The sequence below is a fragment of the Triticum urartu genome, chromosome 1 (genome assembly GCF_003073215.2).
Source record: "Triticum urartu cultivar G1812 chromosome 1, Tu2.1, whole genome shotgun sequence".
NCBI classification, from domain to species: domain Eukaryota; kingdom Viridiplantae; phylum Streptophyta; class Magnoliopsida; order Poales; family Poaceae; genus Triticum; species Triticum urartu.
Genome location: NC_053022.1, coordinates 297,803,394 through 297,818,701, shown reverse-complemented (window position 1 = coordinate 297,818,701; position 15,308 = coordinate 297,803,394).

Below are 15,308 nucleotides of genomic sequence, written 5' to 3'. Positions count from 1 at the left end.
TCGTCCCCGACCGCCGCTCATAAGGATGAAAATCAAAAAATAAATCATGCTTCGACTTCATCACATAACGGTTCACCATACGTGCATGCTACGGGAATCACAAACTTTAGCACAAGTATCTCTCAAATTCACAACTACTCAACTAGCATGACTCTAATATCACCATCTTCATATCTCAAAACAATCATCAAGTATCAAGCTTCTCATAGTATTCAATGCACTCTATATGAATTTTTTTATTATGCCCATCTTGAATGACCATCATATTAGGACTAAATTCGTATCCTAAGCAAATTACCATGTTGTTTAAGACTCTCAAAATAATATAAGTGAAGCATGAGATTTCAACAATTTCTTCAAAATAAAACTACCGCCATGCTCTAAAGAGATATAAGTGAAGCACTAGAGCAAACGATAAACTACTCCACAAGATATAAGTGAAGATCAATGAGTAGTCGAATAATTATGAAACTATGTGAAGACTCTCTAACATTTAAGAATTTCAGATCTTGGTATTTTATTCAAACAGCAAGCAAAACAAAATAAAATAAAATGACTCTCCAAGAAAAACACATATCATGTGGTGAATAAAAATATAGCTCCAAGTAAAGTTACCGATGAACGAAGACGAAAGAGGGGATGCCATCCGGGGCATCCCCAAGCTTAGGCTCTTGGTTGTCCTTCAATATTACCTTGGGGTGCCTTGGGCATCCCCAATCTTAGGCTATTGCCACTCCTTATTCCATAGTCCATCGAATCTTTACCCAAAACTTGAAAACTTCACAACACAAAACTTAACAGAAAACTCGTAAGCTCCGTTAGTATAATAAAATAAATCACCACTTACGTACTGTTGTGAACTCATTATAAATTCATATTGGTATAATATCTACTGTATTCCAACTTATCTATGGTTCATACCCTCCGATACTACTCGTAGATTCATCAAAATAAGCAAACAACACAATGAAAACAGAATCTGTCAAAAACAGAACAATCTGTAGTAATCTGTATCATTCGAATACTTCTGTCACTCAAACAATTCTGAAATAAATTGGTTGACCTTAGGAATTTGTCTATTAATCATCTGCAACAATAATCAACCCAAACGCACTCTCCAGTACAAAATGGAAGCTAATCTCGTGAGAGCAAAAGTTTCTGTTTTTTAGAGCAAGATCGCAAAGACTTCACCCAAGTCTTCCCAAAGGTTCTACTTGGCACAAACACTAATTAAAACATAAAAAACACAATCATAACAGAGGATAGATGATTTATTTACTACTAAACAGGAACAAAAAGCGAGGAACAAAAATAAAATTTGTTTGCCTCCCAACAAGCGCTATTGTTTAACGCCCCTAGCTAGGCATGATGGTTTCAATGATGCTCACATAAAAGATAAGACTTGAAACATAAAGAGAGAATCATGAAGAATATAACTAGCACATTTAAGCCTAACCCACTTCCTATGCATAGGGATTTTGTGAGCAAACAACTTATGGGAACAATAATCAACTAGCATAGGAGGGTAAAGCAAGCATAACTTCAAGATTTTCAACATGTAGAGATGAAACTTGATATTATTGCAACTCCTACAAGCATATATTCCTCCCTCATAATAATTTTCAGTAGTATCATGAATGAATTCAACAATATAACCATCACATAAAACATTATTCTCATGATGCACAAGCATATAAATTTTACTACTCTCCACAAAAGCAAAATTCTTCTCATTCGGAATAGTGGGAGCAAACTCAACAAAATAACTATCATGTGAGGCATAATCCAATTGGAAACTAAAATAATGATGACAAGTTTCATGGTTATCATTATTCTTTATAGCATACATGTCATCACAATAATCATCATAGATAACAACTTTGTTCTCATAATCAATTGGAACCTCTTCCGAAATAGTGGATTCATCACTAAATAAAGTCATGACCTCTCCAAATCCACTTTCATAATTATCAAAATAAGATTCAACAACCTAAAAAATAGTGGGATCATTACTTCCTAAAGTTGACACTCTTACAAACCCACTTTCATCAATATAATCATCATAAATAGGAGGCATGATATCATCGTAATAAATTTGCTCATCAAAATTTGGGGGACTAAACATATCATGTTCATCAAACATAGAATCCCCAAGCTTGTGGCTTTGCATATTATTAGCATCATGGGCATTCAAAGAATTCATACTAACAACATTGCAATCATGCTCATCATTCACATAATTTATGCCAAGCATTCTATGTAATTATTCTTCTAGTACTTGAGCACAATTTTCCTTCCCAACATTTTCACGAAAGACGTTAAAAAGATGAGGCATATGAGGCAACCTTAATTCCATTTTTTGTAGTTTTCTTTTATAGAATTAACTAGTGATAAAACAAGAAACTAAAAGATTTGATTGCAAGATTTAAAGATATACCTTCAAGTGCTAACCTCCCCGGCAACGACGCCAGAAAAGAGATTGATGTCTACTACACAACCTTCTTCTTGTAGACGTTGTTGGGCCTCCAAGTGCAGTGGTTTGTAGGACAGTAGCAAACTTCCCTCAAGTGGATGACCTATGGTTTATCAATCCGTGGGAGGCATAGGATGAAGATGGTCTCTCTCAAACAACCCTGCAGCCAAATAACAAAGAGTCTCTTGTGTCCCCAACACAGCCAATACAATGGTAAACTGTATAGGTGCACTAGTTCGGCGAAGAGATGGTGATACAAGTGCAATATGGATGGTAGATAAAGATTTTTGTAATATGAAAATATAAAAAAGCAAGGTAGAAATTGATAAAAGTGAGCGAAAACGGTATTGCAATGCGTTGAAACAAGGCCTGGGGTTCATACTTTCACTAGTGCAAGTTCTCTGAAAAATAATAACATAATTGGACCATATAACAATCCCTCAACATGCAACAAAGAGTCACTCCAAAGTCACTAATAGTAGAGAACAAATGAATAGATTATTATAGGGTACGAAACCAACTCAAAGTTATTCTTTCTGGTCGATCTATTCAAGAGTCTGTAGTAAAATAACGCGAAGCTATTCTTTCCATTCTATCTATCCTGGAGTTCGTACTAGAATAACACCTTAAGACACAAATCAACCAAAACCCTAATGTCACCAAGATACTCCAATGTCACCTCAAGTATCCGTGGGTATGGTTATACGATATGCATCACACAATCTCAGATTCATCTATTCAACCAACACAAAGAACTTCAAAGAGTGCCCCAAAGTTTCTACCGGAGAGTCAAGACAAAAACATGTGCCAACCCCTATGCATAAGTTCACGAGGTCACGGGACCCACAAGTTGCTCAACAAAACATACATCAAGTAGATCATGCGATATCCTGTTGTCACCACAGATAAGCACATGCAAGACATACATCAAGTGTTCTCAAATCCTTAAAGACTCAAACCGATAAGATAACTTCAAAGGGAAAACTCAATCCATTACAAGAGAGTAGAGGGGGAGAAACATCGTAAGATCCCACTATAATAGCAAAGCTCGCGATACATCGAGATCGTGCCAAATCAAGAACACGAGAGAGAGAGAGTGAGATCAAACACATAGCTACTGGTACACACCCTAAGCCCCGAGGGTGAACTACACCCTCCTCGTCATGGAGAGCGCCAGGATGATGAAGATGGCCACTGGAGAGGGATTCCCCCCTCTGGCAGGGTGCCGCAACGGGTCTAGATTGGTTTTCGGTGGCTACGGAGGCTTGCGGTGGCGGAACTCCCAATCTAGGTTTATTTCTGGAAGTTTGGGTATATATAAGAGGTGCTAGAGTCGGGAACAAGTCAGGGGGGTCCCTGAGGCGGCCACGAGATAGGGGGGTGTGCCTAGGGGGATAGGGCATGCCCCCACCCTCGTGGTGGCCTCGGGACTCCTCTGGTCCATCTCCGGTACTCCCTGGGCTTCTTCTAGTCCAAAAACAATCTCTGTGAAATTTCAGGTCAAGTGGACTCTGTTTGGTTTTCCTTTTCTGCGATACTCAAAAACAAGGAAAAAACAGAAACTGGCACTAGGCTCTAGGTTAATAGGTTAGTCCCAAAAATCATATAAAATAGCATATAAATGCATATAAAACATCCTAGATGGATAATATAATAGTATGGAACAATCAAAAATTATAGATACGTCGGAGATGTATCAGCCGACTCGGCGCTTCGGCGTGCCGCCTGGTGCAGTCAGCGCGACTCAGGAGCCCGCGCCCACCTTGTCGGCGCTGTGCAGACGACGCGGCTCGGCCTCCTCCTCGTCGTCATCTAGATCCGCCTACTTCCTTTGGCGTCATCTTTTTCCAGGGTGGCCGCCCCCAAGTCGGGGTCGTCCGCGTCACTCACTGCCTAGTCCAGCAGGTACTCATGACCCTGCTCTAGGGCGTCGGCTGCCGACTGGGTTTTGAAGATCTGCATCGTGACCGACTGATCAGGCGGCAAAGCAGAGCCTGACAAATAAAGAGAAAAAAGAGTTAAGGACTCACCGCGGGCGGCGGGTGTGCGCGGGAGTATGGCCGCTTGCCGAACTGCCACTCCGCCTTCGAGAGTTTGCAATTCGAGATGTGGTTCACCAACCGGGCCACCTCCGTGTCCGGCATCTCCTTGGTGCACATCTGGCATGGGTCTCAATGCCCGCTCATCCGACTGATCATGTGAGGCCGGGATTGAAGAGGAAGCACTCGGCGCGCCACGAAGGCGGTCAGCAGGTCCGAGGCCTTGAGGCCCTCTGACTCCGTCATCACCTTAAGCCAGGCGAGGGTGGCGGAGGAGGTGGCCGACAACATCTTTGGTTGGAATTGTCAATTGGTCCGAGGCTCAGCCGGCGGGCCGGCTGTATAATCCGGTAGGTTGACGAAGTCCAGCGTCGGGTGGACATTCTTGACGTAGAAATAAGATTTTTGCCATAGCTTGACCGACTGTGTCAAGCTGATGGCCGAGAAGTAGTTCTCGGCGCCCGGACGTGGCACCGCCATGAAGGCTCCGCACTGAGCCACCTCCTTCTTGGTGGCAGTGCCGAGCTTGGTGTAGAAGAAATCCCCCTAGAGCTCGAGGGTGGGGAGAATACCGAGGTAACCCTCGCAAAGCGTAAGAAGGTGGACAGCAGCACCACCGTGTTCAGTGTGAGGTGGTGCGGCTGCAGTCAATAGAATTGGAGAAAGGAGCAGAAGAAGCTGCTTGCCGACAGGCCGAGGACATGAAGGAAATGCGACCGGAAGACGACGCGTTCGCCGTCCTCCGGCACCGGCGAGATCTCCGTCTCGAGTGGAACGCGTACCCGTACGTAGTTCTCGCCAGGCAGCTGCCGCGTCTGGCGGAGGAAAGTGAGATGATCCTCATGGATGTTGGAGCCATCCCACGCGCCAGCCAGTTCGCACACCATGAGAACTTGTGCCCGACGGTGGCACTGCATGTCGACGAACGTGCGAGCCCACGATGGAGCAGCAACGCCGCGGGGAGGATGGGCTCGGCGATGATGGGCTGCGGCAGCGACAAGAAGAACAAGAAAGGAGAAGGGAGAGGAGGGCGCGCGTGCGTCTGCCGCCCCCTCCTCCCCCTACTTATAGCCCTTGGCGGTGGAGCCGAGGAGGCGTGAACGTGTGGGCGTGGGATTAACTGCACCCACTCCCCCGACGATCCCACAATTGCCACGCCAATAAAGGCGCGTGTCAACTACCGCGGGAGCCCAATCGCTCGCCTCGACCGCAGCGGATCCGCACGCGTGCCGAGGCCCTATAGTGGCGGGCCCTAGCCTGTGGCGACGTCCCATCACGCGCGTGGGCTGGAAGGCTGGCCTGGCCTGTGGGCGCCACATGGCGAGCGAGCAACGGTCGGCAGGTCAATCATCCGGCTGGCAAGCCGCCCGGCTCATCGCAAATGTTTCGAATTCACCAGGCGGCATGCTTGAATACAGTCATCTCCTAACCGTTGGCACTTCAGAAGACGGACGAAGCAATACTTTCAGGCCACTCACAGTAGGAAGCTCCTGGGGCTCCTCGCCCCTTCAGCCATGGTGCCCCACCAACTTCGGGGACTACTGTCGGAGTAAATGACCATGGGTTGCCACATCGGCCCCCCTTGGTATATCAAGACATCGGGGCTAGCTGCTCCCCTCAAATCATCGAAGATAAGCATCCACCTTCTGGGGGCCGACAGGTCCAAACGGCCGGTTGCTGGAAGGCGGCGGAGCTCAGAGGGCGGCCGTGAGGTGGGCCGACTCCTAGCAGGCAGCCTCTAGGGAGGCCGGCTCCTGGCAATCGGCCCCTCGTTCCCTCAAAGTTAGAATGCCTTTATGACGACGAGACGGGGTGTGGCTACAGTACAACCTGCCACCCTCGAATCTAGGGTGGAACGTGGCCACAGTGCCCCATACCAGGTAGGCACACCCTACCCGGCGCGACACTATTGCCATGCAGCCTATGACATCACCTACGGCATAGGGTGCGGTGCCCCCATGACGGGCTGTCGGTACGGCCCACAGGCGGTGGGCCCTACCTATTCGTGAGTAGCCAGAGGGCGGCGGGCCCTGACTAGTCGGTGCAGGGGAGGCCGACTCCTAGCAGGCGGCCCTCCCCCTCCCTCAGAGTCTATGCGCCATTAACCAGAAGATACGGGGAATGGCTACAGTAAACGCCCAGCAGGGAGCGGCAATGTAGCCATGCTCCCCTCGACAAAGCACACATCATCAGCGGCGCTGCCATAGTACTAAGCAGTCGGCAGGACCTGCCAGCGGCGGGCGCGGCCTGTCGGCGAAGTACAAGACAGCCGGTGGGACCCACCAGGCGGCGGGCCCCAGCAGTTAGCGGAGAAGCCGGCCACCAGAGAAACTGATGGCCGGGTTCCACACCCAGCTAGATTACCATTGTACCCCTGGGGGTAGGCCTATATAAACCCCCCAGGGCACCCATGCAAAGGGTTCAGCCTCTTAGATAACACACACATAATGAGAGGAGTAGAGCTAGCCTTGCCCTTCTTCCTCTTCTAGCCAAACAGCTCAAGGAGCAAGCTTGCAGCTACTTGTTGATATAGTGATCATGCGGAGACCCCACAGAGCAGGACTAGGGGTGTTATCTCCTAGGAGAGCCCCGAACCTGGGTAAGATGCGTCGGCGTACCTATCTGCGCCTTATCCCGTTTCCAGGCACCGGTGACGTATTACTCTCCCCCACCATGATAAGCCATCCTTTGGCATATGTCGCACGACACCCCCGACTTTCAATCAAAAGGTTGTATGAAATTTGCGTGATAATAGTTTTAGCATCCGTTTCCAATCACAGATGTATCCCGTCTTCCTGAGATTCAAACCCAGCTCGCATGTTGTTGCACTGTCATATTTAGGTCTAGCAATTATTCTCCTTTTCTGAACTGTTGTAGATCCATAAATATAACCGCAAATTGTGGAACCTGTTTCTCCCATAATTAGCAAAATTTAAACTGTCTTGATAGTTAACTAACCCACCATTCACTTGCTAGGCGGCTTAACCGTCAACTTCTGTAAGCCGCCAGAACCTTAGCCGGCTCACCAATTGAGTACCGATAGTCATTTACTATGGACCGGCCGACTTAAACCTAAACTTTGAAAACATCGGGCGGTTCTTCCTCACAATATTGATCCACCATACTGTATTTCTCAGGCGTTCATTGTCAAAGAGGACTAAGATTGTTACCTCGTGCGATTGGGTTGCCTCCACTATCACGGAGCAAACTCTTACAGAATATGTTCAAGTGGGCTTCCTATCAGCCAAAGATGTTATTCGCTGGCGAGCCCCAGGAACAGAAGTTAGACCTCAGCCGAAGGAAGGCAAAGGCGAAGTCGTTGTTTTTGTTGATCATATGTACCGCGGCTTCTCACCGCCCGGTTCAAAATTCTTTCACGATGTATTGCACTTTTTCAAACTTCATCCCCAAGATATTGGACCCAACTCCATCTCCAACATCTACAACTTTCAAGTATTTTGTGAAGTTTACCTTCAAGAAGAGCCCAACGTCGATCTTTTCGAGAGTACTATTATTTGAACCTTGCAGATGGACCTTGCTTAGAACTTGGTGCATTTCAATCCAAAGGTGAAGAGACACTATCTTCCCTCTAGCCTCGCGTCCCAGTCATCCTAAGGACTGGAATTAGACCTAGTTTTACTATCAGGATACTTCTCCATCTGATGAAAATCCTTTGTCGGGTTTCCGCAACTACCGGCTTAGCCCGAAACATCCACTTCCAGACCGGCTCACCACTTCCAGACCTTGCTAGCCAATGGACTGACCAGAGTTGACCTGGTTCGATGCTGGGTCGCCTGGAGGATCATACCTTTGAGTCGCCGGTCTGGCTTAATGTGTGAGTATACTTGTGATGTCATAGACCCACAGCGTTACTGTCCAACCCGTCTGGAAGAAAAGGAAATCAATGAGATGACACTACAAAAAATACACTTAAGTGATGATACGTGTTTTTCATAGTAGGTCACGTTTTTTGTCATGCATGTACATACATGACGATTTTATGACAGAATCAAGATAGTCAAACCTGTGATGTCGTAGAAGTGTTCCATGACATTACAAAAATTGTCATCACGGAAGTGTCCACTTCCATGGCGATAAATGGCGCGTCATGGAAGTGTTTTCGTCAAGGGTAACCAACACGTGGCATCCATCGTAACGAGTCGCCGTTAAGCTATCGGGTCCGGTTTTGGATCCGATAACCCGTTAACAGCCCAGACCAATGAGGATTTTCCACGTGTAAAATTCTCATTGGCTAGAGGAAACACATGTTGGCTCACCATTGGGACAAATGTCATCCATTCATTGGACAGGAGGCGCCTATGATACGTTGACATGTGGCACAGCCCAACAGAGGCCCATTCCAGTGAAAAGGCCGGCCCATTTGACTTGGTCAAAAGGTAATGGGTCGGCCCACGGAAAGCCTGTTAATGGCATGTTCGTATATAGCCCATTTACAGCCCGCTAACTCACGGCCCATTACGGCCTATCAGAATTAAGCACATTAGCTTCATCTGGGCCGTCCAATATGATTCCAGCCTGTTGTAACTTCTGGCCCATGTATGGCCCATGATGTCTTTTGGCCCATACGAGGCCATTTGTAACTCTTGGCCCATTAACGGCCCATGGTGAATCTAGCCCGCAATGAACAATGTATCATTTTATACCCATTAACGACCCATTATTCCATTGGGCCATTTCCTACCAGTGTTATCTTTCGTCCTTCTCAGGGCCCATTTATTCTTGGGCTCATTTCCAGCATTCGGTTACTTACAGCCCATTACTGGCCTTTTCTGCTTGTGGGCCAAAATCAACCCGTGGTTATAATCGGCCCGTTTGTGGCCTGTTAATCGGTTAGGCCATTTTCGTAGCGTCATCAAATACGGTCGATTAACAACGACACATTATGTTCGGGCCATGAATGGACGATTCCAAATCTAGCCCGTTTACGGCCCATAATGCGGTCTGTTATTGGACCATGTTTGGACGATCGATCATACGGCCCGTAGAAGGCCCATTGATGTTACGGCCCGTAGAAGGCCCACTGTTTCTACGACCCTTAGAAGGCCCATTGTTTCTATGGCCCATAGGAGGCCCATGGTAACTACAGTAAATATGTAGCACATGGTTATTGTCGGGGATATACCCCACGGCGTAAACCGGCCGCAAGTTAACCCGGCCAGGACTTGGCGGTTTATCTGAAGACCCCGCTGACACTTGGCGAGTTATTGGCGACCCGCCCTGACCTGGCGGTTTACAAGCAACCCACCTGGTCATTATGACTCACTAGTGATCCGGCGTGCGGGACAGACGGATGACAAGGCCCAAGGCCCAGAAGGCCGGTTCGCGTTTAATGGTGGGTCGGTTTAAGAAGAAAGGCATGAGGAACGTTTATCTTACAAGGAGTTAAGACCTGGACATGTATCCGGTTTGTATTAGAGATAGACTAGTCCTAGTCCTAATAGGACTCCACATGTAAACTGCCCCTTCAACATATATAAGGAGGGGCAGGGCTCCTCAAAGGGGGAGAAGATTGACAAGTTCCACAAGTTGGACAAGTTAGGTTTAGACAATAGCTCTCGAGATAGAGCACTCTTGTAACCGTGATCATCATCATCAATATCAATGAAGCAGGATGTAGGCTTTTACCTCCATCGTGAGGGGCCGAACCTGGGTAAAACATCGCGCCTCTCGACCCGCTCAACCCCTCTCAAGCTACCACATAGATGCGTTGGCCTCGCGACTAATTCCTGACACTAAGGACATCTGCCGTGACAATTCCACAACAGTTGGTGCCCACCGTGGGGCTTGCGCACGGTGGTGTTGAGTTCTTGAAGGGATTTCTTCAGAGATCGAGAAGTTCATAATTTTCTGGATGAAAAAAGTTAGTTCCAGAAAGATCTACGTCGACCAGCAGAAGGAACAGCGCGTACGAAATTATGAGTGGGAAATTTTAAGGGATGCGTACTAAAGCGGCTGCAGCACGCGCCATAGAGATTCGCCGAGTCCAAGTCGGGATGCGCCGCCGCAAGTCGCCGAGACCGACAAAGTTCTTTCCTACTGATTCAACTCATAAGCAGAGATGAAGATCGATTCTTGGGCGGGCTGTCCGCCGAGGTGGACACCAGTTTCCGCTGCGCCGCCACTGTCAAATCACAGGCCATCTCCGCGCACACGCGTTCAAGTCCATCCAGCTGGTCCAGCAATAGTAGCGCTGTCACATCTTGAAACTACAGGCCTGCCACCCACGTGAAGGGCCAAACACCAACGTGAATCAAAAACTAATATTACTAGTACTCCTACATGGGAAGGGCAAAGATGTATGCACCAAGGACCCCTCACGTGAGTTTGCCAAACGTGCTAGTTCACATAAAAAAAGAGAGAAGAGAAACAGTAAACCGGCCACGTCCTCAGCGGCCGGTCCCTGCACTGGTGACAAGCAGCTCATGGGAAGCAGTGGTGGCAGATCAAAGACAGTGCCTATCTCCAAGTCGCTCCTGCTCTACTTCCCCGGAACAATCTTGCTGCAGCCCAAGTTGCTGCTGGCCGGTCAAAGTTGCCGCAAGTAAAAACGTGTCAGGTGATATCCGTCTGGTTTATTTCAACGCATATTAATTTTTGTATGAACAAATACTTTGTCTTGCAATATTTTTTAATGCAGGATAACTATTTATTATAAGAGCGATGGACATGTCATATATAGCTCGCGCCATCTTTATAATGTGCTAGCATCTGACCATGCCCTGGTGCTCGATGAATCGTCACGGCCGGTTTATCTGAACACCGCTGCCGACTCACCCGTCCACACCGGCTTACAGCGCCGCGGCCGACTCATCTGTTGTCTGGACGAATCTGGTGATATTCATCCAAGTTTATTTTATTAGCACATATTGTTTTTGTCAAAGAGTAGTTTATCTTTGCCTTGGTCTGCAATACTGTTTATGCAGGACAATTGTTCATTACAAATGAGGCGCTATGTTACGGGCATGGAGCACGCGCTAGCAACGTTCTGCACTGGCGTTTCATCCGTGTCCTACCACCCGGTGAATGACCGTGAGAAGGTCACCGTCCCTGTGGCCCGGTTTACATCAGCTTGCCGGGACCGCGCCCGCGATTAACTCGCCCGTCCAAGCCGGTTTACGACACCGGTGCCGATCTTCCCCGTCCGCACCGGTTTACAATGCCGCGGCCGATTCATCTATCCGAATTGCCTCTGATGTTGCGGGCGCTTTTGTCGTCCGTCCATCGCAGCCTAGTCTACATCAACATACCGGGCTGCACCTGTCTGCATGAGCTGTTTATTCGATATGAGCAAGTCATAGCTTGGGTAGCCCGATTTTCTTTCAAATTGGAGACAAATTATCATCAAACCGCCATTTGCACTGGATGGTTCAATGGGCAGGCGCACAAGTCGCCGCTACTACAGTTTTGATTAACTTAAAATCGCCGGTTGGAAGAAACCATTGGCCGAGTTGCTGACACGGCTCATATGGGATCATTTGCAACCCACCGCAGTCATCTCAACCTTCTATGGATTCACATCGTGCTATCAACGCCAATGATATACAAGTTATGCTGGTTTATATCACGGTCAAATATGGAGAGTCTCAAGCCAACTTCTCGAGTCACCTTTGAGACTCGGGGGCTACGATGACATGACTCAGCGAATCTTGTCAGTTTCAGCAAATTTAAGAACCCCAGGACGATGGAGGAAAGGATAACCCGGTCCCGGAGGCTACTGTTATATTGATGAAAGTTTAAAGGCCGTCAGAAAATTTCCGATTTAGAAAGTATATGACAGTTACAAAATCCCGGTTCAATGAAGAAGATCCGGGTCATCAGAAAGGATTCCGATTTAAAATCTGGTTCAAGGGAAGTCAGTCTGACTGCAGCTCTCAAATATCCGGTTTACAGTCCGGTTCAAGGGAAATCTGTTCTCCCACAAAGCTCTAAAGCGCTCAAATCCGGTTTAACAATGTCTGGTTCAAAAAGGAATTAACCTCTTGCAAGTTCAAGTTTAAAGGCCGTCAAAAAAATTTCCGGCTGAAAATGAAGATTCCGGTTTAAAATCCGGTTCAAGGGAAAGATGTCTCCCACAAAGCTTTGAAGCTCTCAATATCCGGTTCAAGATTCCAGTTCAGAAGAATTTATCTCTTGCAAAAAGTTAAAGATTGCCAAAGAGGACCTGCTGCCACAATGTGCGGTTCAAACATGGGTATTCTGCCTTACTGGCCATGACATATTATTGATCACATGGGAACCTCAGCTAAAGCGGGGTATTTGTTCTTGTACATCATGTGTGGTTACACGGAGTTGTTCTAAAGCGGCCTCCGGTTTACCCCTTGAGTTAGCTTTTCAAAAGCATCATGTTATATCACTTGGGGGCATGGTCGTGTCTGAACCAATGCAATACCTCTTGATAGGCGAGAGCCACCAGATCACTTGGGGACTTGGTCATGTCTGAACCAGTCATGCATCTTGATCGGCCTAAGGCCACAGAATCACTTGGGGGCTTGGTCAAACCCGAACCATTGCCATGCCACTTGATCGGCATAAATGCCACGGTTTCATTTGGGGACCTGGCTGGCTTGAACCATAGCTACACCTATCGGGAGCTTGGTCGTGTCCGACCATGGTAACACCATCTGATCAGCTCAATAAACCTCTTTTTGCAAATAGTTTTATCATTTCCTTTGCTTCAATATTTTCCTTGATAATTATTTCTTTTGTTAAACCGACAATTCTTAAACCGGTTCGACTGTCAAATTACAAATTGACGGAACACGGTCAAATCTTAACCGGGAGACTATCTGCCCGGTTTGATTTTCTGTTACCATCCTATTATGGAGAAAACCGGTGTTTATCACAACCCGGCACGGTTTTATCATAAACCGGCACAATATGGAAGGAGTTATCAATACTCAAGATTGGGGTTATCACTTTTACTACAAAAAGTTGGTAAAACCAGCAATGTGATTCAATGCCACAGGTATGATCTATTTCATATTTGATTATTCTTAAGTGCAGCCTTGGTTATAAACCAGGGTTATATGTTGGGCATTATGACCCGTCCGGCGGTAAACCGCCAGGACACTTTAAACTTGTTGTATGCAAAAACACGTTTGTTAAACCGGCCTGGCTTTGGACTATATGTCGCCAGTATATATATTTGGATTGCGCCATTGGAATCATGCGCTTATAAATCATTGGGTTATATTATTCAAATAGCCAAACTTGGCTGGATTTTCATTATGATGTTGAATGAATAAGGTTTTCGTACCGGATTATATTATCTTGAATAGCCAACATGGCTGGATTTTTTTGGTTATTAATAACTGGTATTATTGAGTTTTCAAAGTCACTTTAGCGCAATGGTTATTATTTTATCAAAGGATATGATTTATTCTACAATGGAAGGAATAGTCCCGAGTCGCTGCAGGCTTACAACCCGGCACTTGGGGGCTACATTATTCAAATCGAGATTACATGCAAGTCTCATGTCGCTGCAAGCATGCATCATGACACTTGGGGGCTAATGCGATGTCATTTTTAATCTTACTGAAGACCCGACTCATCATATTATAATGAGCCGGCCCTTGGGGGCTACCAATTGCTCCTGTCAACAATTCAAGGTACACAAGTTTTTATCCATTATGTTGAAGGGTCCACTCCTCAGTTGATAAAGCACAAAGCTCTTAACCTTGTGGACGTAGGTTCAAGCCCCATGATGGGAGTTACATCATATGATGTTATTTTCAATGAAGTATATATAAAGTGGCAGCTCAATATTATCTTACTGAACCGGCCCTTAGGGGCTACACTGATTGAAGTTTATATAAGCAATTACAAGTCCCAGATTGCTGCAAGCATGACAACCCGGCACTTAGGGGCTACATATATGGAGCATTCAGTTTATATGATTGAGATGAACAAACCGGATTTTTTCAAGGTTGAAACACTTATTGGAGCAAGTCTTAAGTTATCACTATGTTCTCCTCTTAAGACTTGGGGGCTACAGGTATTATTCATATAAAGGAGGAACATCTTCATTTTATCAGTTTTGAGTAAATCAGGAAGATCAATTACATGACCCGGTGTCGACAACAATTATGACCCGGCGCCATCAATATTTATAAACCGGCTATTTTGGTAATATTAAACCGGCAAGTTTTACATCTTCAAACCGGTTGAATATCAGATAAGTATTTTCAGACCCATGTTTCTTAAACCGGCGCTTTGGGAGCTGAGTCAAAGGAGTTATTCTTCACAATATTTCTCGGTGACAAACCAAGGTCGGCAAATTGATTATGAAGCTGGTCTGTTGACCCGGATTTCTCAGAAGGAGGAAATAACAAGGACTTAAGGATGATCAGGTACCGGTTTACAAAAATTCTTAACCCGGAGCATAACCTGTCAAATTTGTTCTTGTGTTTATTTTGCAGCATAAGTTTACCATGAATAAATCCAAGCTAAACTTGGGGGCTAATGTCGGGGATATACCCCATGGCGTAAACCGGCCGCAAGTTAACCCGGCCAGGACTTGGCGGTTTATCTGAAGACCCCGCTAACACTTGGCGAGTTACTGGCGACCCGCCCTGAACTGGCGGTTTACAAGCAACCCACCTGGTCATTATGACTCACTGGTGATCCGGCGTGCGGGACAGACGGATGACAAGGCCCAAGGCCCAGAAGGCCGGTTCACGTTTAATGGTGGGCCGGTTTAAGAAGAAAGGCATGAGGAACGTTTATCTTACAAGGAGTTAAGACCTGGACTTGTATCTGGTTTGTATTAGAGATAG